We start from the raw sequence: 15,269 nt of genomic DNA, 5'->3' as shown, positions 1-15,269 counted from the left end.
TACCCAAGCATACAGAGATCCTATAAAACCTATGCAGAAGCTTCAAATATAGATATACTCACATCCTTAAGGATATTCTCACCCATGGGTACATCTTTCCCCATAATCTTGTGGGATAGGGTCATTCTTTGGTCGCTTACTCATGCCAAGCATTTCTTAAGGTTATGGCCTAGTATGGCTAAGCTAAAATTTTACAGGCTATAGACCTTGCTTTTGAGCCCTCTTTACTTAGACACCTAATACCTAATTATACCCCCTATCTACTGATCAATCTTATACTTCTATAAACCTACACCTTCACTCTATTCATCATACAGAGATTATATATGACATAACGTTAATTAATAATAACACCACACAATAAATGAGTAATAAACTAAAATCATTGGCTACACATCCATCCATCCACCCATATGCAATAGCCAGCCAGCCATGCCTCTGCAATACCCATCTATATCTCCAGTCAGGCTGGAGGAGATGGATGCTCCTCTCTAAGGCTTCATCTTTTGCAGAGTTTTCTTGATCCAGCACATGTATTTGGAGAGCCTGGTAAAGACACTAGGAGTTAACCAGTCACCACTGCCATGGGATATTATGCCATGGGCCTTCCCATCACAGCCCAGGGGACCCCCAGAGTCACCCTGAGAAGCAAACATCAGGTGCAGGGTTACTGATGTCCAAGCAAAGGCAGGCTGCATTCTGTATTCACTGTCCTGAAATCCAGCTCTGTACCCCACTTCCTTGGGACTCACGGTCAAGTCACTCCCAGGACGTGCCCAGGGCTCCCACTCCACGGTCCAGGGATGCAGCAGACCCCTGTCCCTGATTTCTCGGACTTTCCAAGTTCCAGTTTCTGATTTCTAGCATCCATTCCCAATTTCTTTAAGCTGCTCGGTTCCCATCCCTGATTCTGAATCCTGATTTCTAGCATCTGGTTGACTCCTGCCCTCAGTTACTAGAAACTCCTGTTGATTTCTCAGATCCACCCCTGGGTTCTTCATTCACTAATTCACATAATCTCTCTCCTAGGATCCAGCTGATTCCCAAACCTGATTTCTAGGATCTGTCCCTCACTATTAAGATCCTTCCCTGATTTAAGGGATGTGGCTGACTTTTGTCCTTGATTTCTAGAACATTTCAAGCATCCAGCCGATTTCTGTCCCTGATTTCTATGATCTAGCCAGTTCCTGTCCCAAATTATTCAGATCCATTCCTCGTTTGAAAGATCTGACTGGTTCCTGTCCCTGATTTCCAGATTCCATTCCTGATTCCTAGGATCTGGCCAGTTCCTGTTCCTGATTGCCAGGATCTGCCTGGCTCACCATGGAGCCTGACTCTCCCCATTCTGCCCAGCCCTGTCAGTCTCCTGTTCTAGCAGCACCTTGCCCCAGGTGCCGCGTGCCCCTGTCCCAAACTTACCAGGAATGGCGACTTCCTCTCCTGGGGGTCCCCCATGCACAGCATCCTGGACGGTTCATAGTGCAGATAGGGCCGAGAAAGACACATTTTTTGCCCACGACCATCAGTGCTACCTCCTGCAGGGCCAGGGAGGGCTTGTCGTTTGTTTTGACACTAGTCTGGCCCCAGCCAGCTACGCTGCACACTTCCCCCTTCTTCACCTTCTTCTGGGACAGGGAGATGGTGCCCACAGTCTGGGTCAGCTCGGCCTTGTCCCTCAGCTGTGATGGGAGAGAGAGAGAAGCAAAATCAAACTCCTCTTGGGGGCTGCATCCTGTAATAGCAGTGGTCAGTTCTAAAGGCCCTGGAAGGAATTAAACACTGAAGAAGGCTGAATGTCACAACACTCCACTGATGCTGGCAGCTAGAGGACAGGGAGTGAAAGTAACAAGCAAACATGGCAGAGGTGACATACTACAGCAATGGGTAACACTGTCAGTTGTTGCAGGGGGTGGTGGGGAGGGAGGGAGGGATGGAGACTTGCATATGCACAGGGAGAGAGGGAGCGATGGATGGCAGGATGGAGAGATCGAACGGTGTGGATGGACATGGAGGATGTAGGAGAAAGAGATCCTGAGACATGAGGCCTGCTATAAGGGGCCTGGTGTAAAATCTAAGGCCTGAACTAAAGTCAGGCCCTGCTGAGATAAAGTAAAATTTGCAAGATTCAGGCAACAAGCAAAAGTGAAGCCCTGTAACTAAGCAGATGCCTGCTTGCAGGTTCACTATCCGATACATGAACTTGCCAAGGACAGGGCTGGGGTGGCAAAATCACAAGCACTCCTAGGCACTAAGTATTCATGTAAACACATTTCAGAAAGATCGTGCCAGAACACCCCTCGTAAAAGTTAAACACACTGCCTGCGAGCTAGGGAGACACTGACCCCTGCTAAAGATAAGGTCAAGATGACAGCATGCTGGATAGAGGTGTTTTGATCGAACCAACAGGTACATGGTAAAGCCACGTCAGAGGGGCAATACATACCTTGTTTGTGTCAGTGTATAAAAGTGGGGGGTCACAGAGGGAGTGTCCTTGTCTGGCTGAGGGAGGAGCGACCCTCACTGAGCTGAGTCCATTGTCACGGGAGTACATGTATTCGTGTACCTGTTGCCTGTATACGGCACTAATACCATGCTTTGTCGGCAATAAACCTGGCTGAGTATGTGAAGTGTGGGGCAAATCTGCTCATGTTTGTTATCCACTTTCCCATGATGAAGTGGTGAACCAATTCATAAATCTGCATTGCTCGTCTTGAGCTGTGCAAGACAGTATGTTCCTGGGGTACAGTGCTGGGAGCTGGGGGGATCTGGCTCTGGTGCCTTTCTCTGTGTGATTCATGAATGGCTCTGGGAGCGCTCATGCCGTCTAGCTGGGGGTGGGGCTCCACATGCGGTTGTGCTGAGTGATCACAGTGCCTGGAGGGGATTGCTGCTGGTCACTAGCAAAGCACTGTGAGAGACAGCCCAGGCTGGAGAGAGTTAAGGGGGCACAGCGGTCCCAGAGTCCCAGGCTGCACCTTGGGGATTGCGTCACACCCACCACAGGGGCTGGGTGGGGCGGGGAGATCAAGGTTGGCTGGGTCACACCCCCCTGTAGCCTTCATACAAGGTTCAGGCACTCGGCAACATTCAGGGCACACCCGGAGTGTTGTGTAGGAGCTGTGCACACACTGCTCCTCTCAAGGGCATGAACCTTGGAATCTCGCCCAGATGACATGAACCGTGGGAAGCCTCCCAGGACTGGGCTCAAGGCCCGAGAGCAAGGAATGCAGTAGCTAGAAATTGGTAAATAAGAATGTTAAACAAAGCCAGTGTATTCCTTTTATCTGTTGGAGAATGTAATGCGCGGGGGGAGAGAAAGAATAAAGGAGAGGGTGGGAAGCTGACAGGAGCAGTCCGTTGGCAGACCAGCCTGTTTGCTTGCTTAAAGCTTTGTGCTGTCTTGTATTTGAACTGCAACACCCCCCCCCACTGCCGAGCCCCTGGAGCCCTGTCCAGCTGGAGGCTGCCTGTTCTGGTCCCAGGCTAAGCTGGGACCACACCTATCTGGGACCCACCTTGTGCCCCTGGCAGCCATGCACTGCTGGACACCATGCACATCTGCAGCACAGCTGCGGGAGGTTGCTCAGCAGCTAACAGAGTCTGAGCTCTCACCCTGGCTTGGTGTTACTGTGGTGGGAGCCATGGTTTGACCAAGATTCAGCTCAGCTTTTGGTGGGAATCTGGCCCCTTGATCCTTCTCAATGCTTCCGCCACCCCCGCAGCGTGGGTGTGAGATGGGGTAAGGGACTTGGGTCAGGGAGACTAGACCCCCCCCCCTTTCTGTGACAGCAGTGCTTCCCACAGACACCCAGACTGGGGACAGGGGCAGAAACAGTGAATCTGATTCTCAAACCCTCTGAGCCAGCCAGCCTTGGATGGGTGTTGGCGCCCCTTAGAGGGGAAAGCCCCCCTGACCCATTTCCCACCACCCTGGAGCCAGCCATTCCTCGTCCTGGGGCTTTATTGGAGCTGATGCCCCCTAGAGGGGAAAGGCCCCATATCCATTTCCCACCCATCCTCACATGAAGTGTAGCTGTGTAGCAAGAGGCTGGATCCCATGGGGAACTGTTCCCATTGCACTGGGTTGGGGGCTGAGTGGACTTCAGTATGTACGTGCTCCTGGCCATATGTTTTTTGGGAGGCCATTGCATGTTTGACTCTTATGAAAATCTCCCCATATTCCCCAGTTGGGAGGTGCTGGGTGCTGAGCTTCCATGGGACTGAGCCCAGCACTTGACAGGATGGGCTGCAGTTGTAAAGGGATGTCAGGGTGTTAGGATCCTACTGAATATCAATGGGATTTTGATAACTCACTCCTGCAGGAGGCTTTGAACATCCCAGCCGGGCTGTCTGCGATAGCGGCGACCAGTTCTAAAGGCCCTGAAAGGAATTATATACCCATGGAGACTGAACATCACTAGGCTCCAGCAGCTGGAGGACTGGGAGTGAAATTAACAAGAAAAGCCAGTGAAGGTGAAGGTGCCAGAAGAGCTGAGCAATGATTAACCCATTCAGGGAGTGGGTGGGTGGTGCGCGTGTGGGGGAGGGAGGGAGAGCTAGATAGAAAGGGTGGGTGGATATGGAGGGTGCAGTTAAAAGACAGATCCTGAGATATGAGGCCTGCTAGAAGGGCTGATGTTGCAGCAACACAAGAACTCCTAGGCACTAAGCATTCATGTAAACACATTCCAGAAGGACAGTGCCAGAACATCCTAATACAAGTGAAACACACTCCCTGAAGGTGACACAAAGACACACCGACCCCATCTAAAGATGCGGTCAGGATGACAGGGTGACGGATAGAGATGTTTTGAGTGAACCAACATGTACAAGGTAAAGGGTGGTAACTGACCACGTCAGAGGGGCAATTTGTTTTTATCAGTGTATAAAAGGCGGGATCACAGAAGGGGTGTCCCCCCCTCAGTGAGCTGAGCCCATTGTCAGCAATAAATCTGGCCGAGCGTCTTCGCCACTGAACCGAGTCTGTGGCCTTCTTGGGGACTTGGATTGAAGTCTGCTGTACGGGCTATCTGGCCAGAGCCAGCAAAGCACACACAGAAAACACACATGCAGCCAACAACTGACAACACTGGTGACCCCGACTGCTGATCTGGTAAGTAGGTGATCTGTCCTCTGTAGGAATCACGTTATAATATAACAGAAAGCTACAAACTAGAAACCACCTTATCCCCTCCCTGCGAATCCGCACAGAGTTTGATGAGATATGGATGCACTGGGTTGCCAGCAAAGAAAGTCCATATTAATTTTAAAAAGATAGTAGGGAAGAAACATAGAATGGAATCTGTACGGCTAGGGCAGAGACTGTAGCGCTGGAAAATAATAAGAGTAAGTTCTGCCTGGAGGGAGATCTCACAGCAGGCTCGACTGGTTGTTCATTTCTCTGTCCATCTTTCCTTTGCAATATCCAGCTGTTCGTCTTCTTATCTCCCACATCCATCCCTCCCTCCATCCTGCTTCAACATCTATCCATCATTCATTCATCCCTCCTCTTACAATATCTATCCATCATCCATCCTTCTGCAATATCCATCTGTCTGCCTTCTCGTCTGCCATCCATCCATGCTTCCGCAGTATCTATCCATCATCTGTTCACCCATCCTTCCGCAATATCCAGCAGTCTTCTCATCTACTACCATTTTTATCCATCCATCCCCAATATCCATCCATCCAGCTCTCCATCTACCCTTTGGAAATAGTCATCCATCTGTAGCCTTTTTATTTTATTTCAAGTGAATTTTGTACTGTAGTGTAACATCACCGTTAGTTTGGCTCTAGTGGCTACAGTTTCAAGCTCACAGAGTGAAAGTCACCTCTGCTACTTGCTTCAGATTTAGAGTCTCTAGGATCACATAAAGACCAATGGTAGTGACCACACACATTTCACAAGGGCAAGGTCTAGTCTGTTTTACAAGTTTGATAAAGTTACAGTTAAAGTTATGATTACCCAAGCATGTAGAAATTCTATAGAGACCTAGGCACACATTACATATATAGTTACACTCCGATTCTTAATGATATTCTTAAGGTCTGATGGCTGGCCGGCCAAACGGTCATCAGTAGAGGGATGGCTCATGCTGGGGTTTCCCACAGGGAACTCAATTTTCCTAATCTGAGCTCCCTCTTCTTATAATGTGATTCTGACTTCCTCATTAGCATTTAGGCACGTACTGCAGCCTGTGGTTAGGGCGTGTGTTAGAAAAATATCACTACCAGGAATCTTGCAAGTAAAAAAATACTTTTAATGTTAATTTTTCGCAATATCACCCCTGGGTACATCCTTTCCTTTAATCTTGTGGCATAAGGTCATTCTTTCGTCAGTTACTTATGTCAAGCATTTCTTAAGCCTATGGCCTAGTGTGACTAAGCTACTATCTTACAGGCCTCAGCCTGTAGGCCTTGCATTTCAGCCCCACTTATTTAGATACCTAATACCAAATTATCACTTCTAACTACTGATCAATCTTATATTTCTATAATCCTACAGTTTAATTCTATTCAGCATAGAAAGATTATGTACGGCATAACGTGTTAGTTAATCATAACATCACAGAATAAATGAGCAATCAACTAAAATCATTGGCTACACATCCATCCATCTGTCCATCCATCCATCCATCTGCAATAGCCAGCTATCTCTCCAGTCACACTAGAGATGGATGCTCCCCTCTAAGGATTCAGATTGCACACAGTTTTCTTGACCCAGCACATGTATTTGTAGAGCCTGTTATGGAAGTAGTTCAATGACGCAGAAACTTCTGACAACGATGGTGCTAAATATCACTGAGGCTGGAAAGGTATTGCAGTGGGATCTGGCTTGTTCAGAAATTCAGGATTTCCTGAATGACCAGCTCACGGCCATTTGGAGCGATCTGGAGCATCAGGCTTGGCCCACTGCCCTTAGAGATACTTCAGGAGTATCATCTAATCTGTGGCCATGGAGACGTACTTGGAGATTTTCTGGGTGGAAGTGCAGACATTCGCAGTGCTCCTTCCACGTATACGGATCAATTGAAGAGATGTGGGGCCCCCACATACCAAATCCTGCCGGGTCCGTGGGAAGGATGCATGTGGGATTGAATAATTCACTGAGACATTTGGGAAATTAAACTACCTGGTATGACCAACCGATTTATAGTCCGTGCTCCTGAAATAATACTCAATATTTGGGTAGGGAGTCAATGGGCACTCTGGCCTTTAGAACCCCCACAGCTTCAGTGTGTACAAAAGCTGAAGCCAGGGGAAGTTGTCATTGTTCATGACAACGTCTGCTGGGAAGATATGGGACAAGGAACTACCCTGACAGGACACCTGCTCTTCCAAGCTAATAACAGTTGTGTGTATGGTAAGGCCACCACTTTGCAAGACATACATTTTAATCTCACCACGGCTGCAGGCAATCATATCATGGATTGGCCTGTGGATAGAACCCTACAATCAGCCCTTAGGTTTCAGATTCCCTTTAATTGGACTGCCTTAGTACCTGACCGGTTCCAAAATTTGCTTTCATTCCTACCAGAGGCCTGGGAAATCTCTGAATTACAAGGTCAAATTCATATGCTTCAAAATATATATCAGATTGAAAAATATGCCTTTCATACAGCCTATAAAGTTTCTACGTTATGTACTAATTATGAGGCATTGTGCTATGTAACTAAGGCTGTAAAAGAACCCCATCATATTATTACAATGGAAATGTTAATGCTTTTATTGCTGTTGTTTATCTTAGGATTATGTTATTGTTGTAAAGGACGTAATAATAATCACACCTTCCATGTTCATACTAACCAGGCGTTGTCATTGCATCCAACCGAAGCCCCTGGGGCTGAGTCATTTGATCTAGAACCAGAAATACAAGTTTTGATAAAAAGGGAGGTTTGAGACTGAGAGTCGTGCTAGAAGCACAAACGAGGGGCGCGTGGAAGTAAAAAAGGGATAAAGGAGATTTGGAGGCAGACATCTTAGTTTTCTTAGGAATAGAGCAAGAGTCAGGCTAGCTCTAACTCTAATAACACGAGACTTTAAGGCAGGGCCTGGGCGAGTGGGAAGCGAGTGGGAAACCTGTAAGAGGTGCTGTTTTGACCTTGTGTTAGATAAGAATGGAACTTAGACCGTCGCAGGAACTGCTGAGAAAAAGTAAGATCTCAGGAAGGAACATGTATAAACAAGACGCAGCAGTTGATCATTATTGTATGTAACAAAAGGTATAAATGCTTGCCCTAATTGTTTATCAGGCGGAGACCTGCCTAGAAAGGGGGAATCCCTGTCCGTGCGCTCTCTCCCCCTTGCAATTGCTTGAGAATAAATTGTCTCTGACTTGTTGCAAACAACCTAAGAGTGAAGATTGCGTTTTTCTTCCACACTGGTAAACACACTAGAAGTTGTCCAGTCACTACTGCCATGGGAGACGATGTCTGTGGCCTTCCCATCACAGACCAGGGGCCCTCCGGAATCACCCTGAGACTCAAAAAGGAGGCGCGGGGTTACTGATGTCCAAGCAAAGGGCAGGCTGCATTCTGTATTCACGGTCCTAAATCCGGCTCTGTACCTCGCTTTCTGAGGACTCACAATCAAGTCACTCCCAGGATGTGCCCAGGACTCCCACCCCATGATCCAGGGACCCAGATGATCCCCATTCCTGATTCCTAGGATCTGCCCAGTTCCGGTGTCTGATTTCTAGTATCCTTCCCCAATTTCTTTAACCTGCTCAGTTCCCATCCCTGATTCCAAATCCTGATTTCCAGCATTTGGCTGACTCGTGCCCTTGATTTCTAGGATCTCATGCTGATTTCTCCTGGGTTTCTACTGATCCACCCTGGGTTTTTGATTCTGCAATACCCCTCTCTGACTCCTAGGATCCGTCTGATTCCCAACCATGATTTCTAGGATCTCTCCCTGACTGTTAAATTCCATCCCTGATTTCCAGGATGTGGCTAATTCTTCTCTCTGATTTCTAGAGATTGTTGAATATCCAGCCAATTTCTGTCCTTGATTTCTGTGATCTAGCCAGTTCCTGTCCCAAATTATTAGGATCCATTCCTCATTTGAAAGAACTGCCTGGTTCTTGTCCCCGATTCCTAGCCTCTAATCCTTATTCCTAGGATCTGGCCAATTCTTATTCCTGGTTCCCAGGATCTGCCTGGCTCACCATGGATCCTGACTCTCCCCATTCTGCCCAGCCCTGTCGGTCTCCTGTTCTAGCAACACATTGTCTGGGGCACTGCGTGCCCCTGTCTCACGCTTACCAGGAATGGTGCCTTCCTCTCCTGGGGATCCCCCACGCACAGCATCCTGGATGGGATATAATGGAGGTAGGGCTGAGACAGATACATGCGCCTGGCCGTGATCATCAGTTCCACCTCCTGCAGGGTTGGGGAGGGCTGGGTTTTTGTCTTGATACTGATCTGGCCCCAGCCAGCCACACTGCATACATCCCCCTTCTTCACCTTCTTCTGGGACAGAAGGATGGTGCCCACAGTCTGGGTCAGCTCGGCCTTGTCCCTGCACGGTGATGGGAGAGAGAGAGAAGGGAAAGCAAACTCCTTTTGGGGGATTGATCAGTCATGGAGGGATGGGGCTAGATGGCACCAGGTGGGGCATCCCCATGAAAACTGTGCAAATCTGTGATGTCATATGCCCACTGGGGGCTTGGTGATGGGATGGAGTGATACCTGCAGTATGTGTGAGGTCACTGAGGGTGGGGTGAGGGGATGGGTGTGGTACCTGCCACAGTGTGAGGTCACTGTGGGTGGGGTGATGGGATGGGGTGGTACCTGCCACAGTGTGTGGTAACTTGGGGTGGGCGGATGGAATGAAAGTGGTACCTGAAGGAGTTTGAGGTCGCTGGAGTCAGAGTGATGGGATGGCGACAGTATCTGCCACAGTGTGAGGTCAAGGGGGTGGGATGATGAGATGAGGGCCATACCTGAAGCAGTGTGAATTCACTGGGGCGGGGATGGCATTACGCCACATATTCTTCATAGTAATATTATGATACGAGTATGGCATAATTATGATATCTTTTGTGCAAGATAAGGCATGTGAGATAACATTGGAAAGATTATGATTTACGAAACATGATTATCATATTTGGATAGTGAGAGGTGTTAGCAGGAAGGATGAGTATGCATGTATCAGTTTTGGATCTGAAGTTAGGATTATTATCTATGCACCTATTACAAATGTGTTTACACCTGGGGAACACCCACTAGACAGAATGCAGTCAGTCTAGATTGCTGGCAGGCAAGGGGAATTAGGAAGAATACTATATCTTAGAAGATGCTAATCTCTTCCTAGGCAAGCCTTCCTGGGGATGCTGCAAACAGCCTTTATGTTATGCCTGCAAGGTCATGTGATCAAGCCACCTGGTCATGGATTCCATGATAATATTAGTATTTTTCCACTGACCAGGGGTGGGAATCACACTGGAAGACAAAGGATTCCCACCATATGTAAAACCTATTTAAGGCAGGTGAAATAGACATGGTTCGTTCTTCACTGAATCCCCCCCCTCAAGATGACTGCTGTAAACATCTAAGAAACAAAGACTGAATGTGGGGGAGGGGAGGGGAGCAGGGGGGAGCAGGATTGAGTCCAGGCAAGAAGTTGGCTAGCCTGTGAATGAAATATCTGAAGGTTTAAGCTGTAGGCAAGTGCAACTGGCCTTCAAGAATCTCATCAATCTGCCTAAAACAACATTTAGGATGGGAATTTGCTACTTGTAACCAGTTTCTTTAGTATATTAAGCTTAGATTGCATATTTGTCTTATTTGCTAGGTAATCTGCTTTGATCTGTTTGCTATCCCTTATAATCACTTCAAATCTATATTTTGTAGTTAATAAACTTGTTTTGTCTAAAACCAGTGTGTGTGTGTGGAAATTACAATTTATAAATTATAAAGCTGTGCAATCTGTCTCCACATTGAGGGAGGGGGCGAATTTCATGAGCTTATGCTGGGCAGCGCAAGACGGTACAGTCTTGGGTTTAGCGTCTAGAGGAGGGTGTGCACTTGAGTACTGGGTAATTCCTTAGCTGAGCCGTCCCATGCAGGGCTGCAGCTGGGTGTGTCCCTTCCTGTATGTATGCTGGAGGGGGCTTGGGAGCCTATCACAGCAGTACAGTATAAAGGGGGCCCAGACTGGTGGGTCAGGCTGGTTCAGTGGTACCCCAGTTCGAAGCGGCACCCCAGGGGGAAGCCGTCACAGTGGGGTAATGGAATGAGGGTGGTCCCTGCAGCAAGATGAGGTCACTGGGGGCAGGATGATGCAAATGGGGCTGTACCTGCAGCAGCATGAGGTCATTGTATTCTGGATGGGGGATCTGGCGACATACCCAATCTTCTGCCTCCCTGGTTCATCTGTTGCAATGAGTTGGGCCCCCAGCAGCATGGAGGAAACCAGGGGAGACAAGTAGTGGAGACAGGCCAATACTGTAGATACGGTCTTCAGTCAGTAACCTCGCTAAAGTGGGTGTGTGTAGATGCTGCCTTGTACTCAGGCTCAATGTTCAGAAGTCAGCACTCCAGGGGTGCCGGCTTTGACCTGGTCCCTGGGAAGGGGGCTGGCTGGCTCAGGGGCAGGGGCTCTTGCATTCCTTACCCAAAGTTTCAGTTGCAATGAGCCGCCGTCACCACCACGTCCTCCCCGATGAGGAACCCTCCACACGTTTCCTCCCTTTGCTTCTCTCTCTATTTTCACAAAGGCCATGTAGGGTCTGGCGTGAGGCCGGGCTTCCCATCCCCGATGATCTCCCCTGGCAGAGACGCCAAGAGAAGGAGTTAGTTCAGGCCCCCAATCCAGCCAGCTGGTGAACCCCTCCCCTGATCGAGATCAGGGCCTCATTGTCCTCGGCGCGACACAGACCCTGACGAGACCAGGGCCCCTGTTGTGCCGAGTGCTGTGCGGACACCACCTAGGATCAGGCCCCCATCGTGCCAGACACAGGATGGATCCTCATCCCCATTTCACACACTGGGAAATCCAGGCACAGTGGGAAAGTGACTCACTCCAGATCACGGGTGCAGAGTGGGGTAGAATTAGAAAATGAACCCAGGAGTCCTGATGCTCGACTCCCGCACAGCCACCCACTCTAACCACTAGAACCCACTCCCCTTCCAGATCCGGACACTGAACCCAGGAGTCCTGGCTCCCAGCCCCCTGCTCTAACCACACAGGCTGCACCGCTCTGCATTTCCTGTCTAGGAGTTGGCCGTTCACATCAGCCCTTACTGAGTTTCTCTTTGTCACCTCCCTCTTAGGCAATTTATTATGGTAGCATCAAGCCCCGCCTCTCCCCCTCCCCCTTTAGCTCCCTGCCCACCTGCCCCCAGACTCCACAGCTCCCCAGCTGGATCCTGGGCACACACCAATGCCCCCAGACCCCATGGCTCTGGGGCACCTCAGCTTTGTCCTGGGCACACACACACTGACAACTGCCCCGGGCCCTGAGGCTCGCCAGTTCTGCAAACGCTGTTAGCCCTGGGCCCAATGGCACTCCAGCTGGGTGCTGGGGACAGACCACTGGCCCTGGTGGAAGCGTCTGACTCTGGGGAGGAGCCCAGGTTTGCAGACAGGTCCGATAGTGCCAGGCTCCGTTCCCTGTGAGGCCGGCGTTGCCTAGCCTCTCCTGTACTCGCCAGCCTGAGCCCCAGGGGGGCAGGGGAAAGATCATGGGGAGCAGAAGCAGCATCCTCAGAGGGAGTTGGGGGAAGTTGACGATGCATCTGCCTCTGGGGTCAGTTATAGGACTGGCCGGGGAAAAAGAAAGGGAGGGGCTGGGCCCCCCCCAGGCGACTCTTGGCTCAGGGTAAACCACAGTATCTGGATCCTGCCGGGAAGGAGTTCACACATAGGATAAGGCACTCACCAGCCACCCTGCAGAGCTAGCAGAAAGCAAACTCTTGGGATATGCATATCTGGGCCCCTGCTCCCCTGGGACAGTGCACATCTGGGGCCCTAGAGCCTCTGGGGATGTGCACATATGAAGCCCTGTACCCCTGGAGGCTCTGGGGTCCTGAAAACCCTGGAGACTGAGCAGATATGGGGCCCTGAACCCCTGCGGGGCTGTGCACATGTGGGTCCTCTTACCCTCAGGGCTATGCATATCTGGGACCCTACACCCCAGGAGGCTGTGCACTTTGGGTGGCCCTGCACACCCTGGGGTTATGTACTTCTTGGGCTCTGCATCCCTGGGCCTGTGCACATTGGGTGCTGTTGTCAGGGGCCATGCATATCTGGGGTCCTGAACTCCCAGGGGGCTGTGCACAATGGGGCCACTATGCCCCTCCCCCCCAATCACCAGCCTGAGCCCTGGGGAGCAGGTGTATGAGAGGCATTGTCATGGCCCAGCTGGGGAGGGGGCATCTGCCTGGGTGGCGAGTTACAGGCCTGGCTGGGCACCGGGGATGCAAGGAAGGAAACCTCAGGTCATATGCTATGGGGTGTGGGTGGGGGACCTGCTGTCTCAGCACTTGGACCCTCCTCTCACCACATCAGCTGGTTGGGAGGGTGGTAAAGGGGAGCTGCCATCTGGGGCCCCTCAGCCCCTGAGTCCATTCTGGTGGGGCCATGGGCATCGCAGGGCTGCGCTCACCTAGGCAGTGCCCTGCTGTGTGCGGGGAAGTGGCTCAGCTGCTAAGAGGAAGGGTCCAGTCTGAGACCTTTGCTGGGGTTAACTCAGCCTCATCTCAACGTCTCTCTGCACGGGGAGGGCTCCTGTGTCTGGCTGGGGCCTTCACCAGTCACAGGCTCACAGACTTGCTTGCCCGCTCTCCTGCAAAGCAACGCAACCCCCCTCCCTCCTTGCTTACCAGTGAAGGAGCTGGAGGAAGGTTCCTCTGAGGTCTGGAGGCTTCCTAAGCTGAGGATGTGACACACCCTAGCACTGGCCCAGCCTGGAGCGGTTGCACATCTGAGGCAGAGCTGAGCCCTGAAGCAGCTTGCATTGATACACCCCACCCCCTGGTCTGTTCACATGCCTGTTGGGGCATGTGGCTACGATGAGACATCCGCTGAACCGGCTTTGTTGGCCTCTTCCTCCAGGCACCTGGGCTGGAGCAGAGATGGGGGTGTGGGGGACACCTCAGTGTGATGTTTCCACCCACCAAATGGTCTTCGGCCATCTCTGTTCCCGGAAATGCCTGGTGCAAGATAAAAGATCTGGCCCAACTGGGTGACACCCCCCACAGCTGAGCCACCGGAGCCCTGCCCAGCTGGGGGTTGCCCATTCTGGGGCCAGGCACAGCTGGGGACACACCTAGATGGGACCCCCATTGTGCCCCTGGCACCTGTGTACTGCTGGGTACCGTGCACATCTGGAATGAAGCTGGGGGAAGTGGTTCAGAAGCTAACAACAGAGTCTGAGCTCTCGCCCCGCTTTGGTGGGAGCTGTGGTTTGACCAACAGTCAGCTCAGCTTCTGGTGGGAACCTGGCCCCTTGATCCTTACCAATTGCCCCTCCCCTGCAGTGCGGATGTGAGCTGGATGGAGGGACGTGGGTCAGGGACACCAGATACCCCCTTCTGTGACACCACTGCTTCCCACAGATACCTGGACTGGGGACCGGGGCAAAAACAATTAATCTGATTCTCAGCCTCCCTGAGCCAGCCAGTCTTGGATGGGAGAGTCAGCGCTCCGAGAGGGGAAAGGCCCCATGTCCCATTCCCTATGCTGCTGAGCCAGCCAGTCCCCATCCTAGGGCTTTATTGGAACTAAGGAGGAGAAAGGCCCCATGTCCATTTCCCACCCACCCTCACATGAAGGCTGGCTGTGTAGGGTGAGGCTGGATCTCATGAGGAGCTGTTCCCATTGCACTGGGTGAGGGGCTGAGTGGACTCCACTGTGTACCTGCACCTGGCCATATGTCCTCGTGGGGGGAGATTGCTTGTTCAGTGCTTCTGAATATGTCCCCATAACCCCCCATTGAGAGATGCTGGGCGCTGAGCTTATGTGGGATTGGGCCCCAGGAATTGACAGGATGGGTGGGGAATTGTAAAGGCGGGGGGTCAAGGTGCTAGGGGCCCAACTCTCACTGAAAGTCAATGGGATTTAGACATCTCACTCCTGCAGGTGGCTTTGCACATGCCGGCCTGGCTGTCTATGATACCGCTGGCTGGTTCTAAAGGCCCTGGAAGGAATTAAACACCGACAAAGGCTGAATGTCACTAGACTCCATTGATGCCGGCAGACAGAAGACAGAATGAAATTAACAAGCAAACATGGCGGAGGTGAAGGAACCAACAAAGCTGAGATAT

At 50.8% G+C, this 15,269-nt stretch overlaps 1 pseudogene; it reads right to left on the bottom strand.

Moving 5' to 3' along the window:
• Nucleotides 1–491: 491 nt before the first annotated feature.
• Nucleotides 492–13,572, bottom strand: LOC140896777 (mast cell protease 3-like; annotated as a pseudogene).
• Between the last annotated feature and the right edge of the window lie 1,697 nt (nucleotides 13,573–15,269).

This window comes from Lepidochelys kempii, chromosome 13 (assembly GCF_965140265.1).
Source record: "Lepidochelys kempii isolate rLepKem1 chromosome 13, rLepKem1.hap2, whole genome shotgun sequence".
NCBI classification, from domain to species: domain Eukaryota; kingdom Metazoa; phylum Chordata; order Testudines; family Cheloniidae; genus Lepidochelys; species Lepidochelys kempii.
Note: the sequence above shows the minus strand (reverse complement) of the source record. Positions and strands in the feature narration are given on the sequence as shown.